The sequence below is a fragment of the Penaeus monodon genome, chromosome 29 (assembly GCF_015228065.2).
Source record: "Penaeus monodon isolate SGIC_2016 chromosome 29, NSTDA_Pmon_1, whole genome shotgun sequence".
Taxonomy (NCBI): Eukaryota; Metazoa; Arthropoda; class Malacostraca; order Decapoda; family Penaeidae; genus Penaeus; species Penaeus monodon.
Genome location: NC_051414.1, coordinates 31,079,403 through 31,079,691, shown reverse-complemented (window position 1 = coordinate 31,079,691; position 289 = coordinate 31,079,403).

Genomic DNA, 289 nt, shown 5'->3' with positions numbered 1-289 from the left:
CCAACTTATTAAGATGAAGCACCATCATTTGTGAGTAAAGAAGATATGGAGGAGCAAGGCCAGAATGCACAGTTTGAAACAGAGAAGATCACCTATATAGACTTAAGACATATTGATGTCTTATGTCATTTGTTAGATGTTCAGTCTGAACTTTTGTTGTTGTTTATTGCCTAGTCCACTGATTGATGTTTTTGATTCACAGTTAGCTGTTAGTTGATGAGGTGAGAGGAATGTATATAACGTCAAGATATTTGAAATATTGAAAAGGGAATAGTGATCTATGTGAACA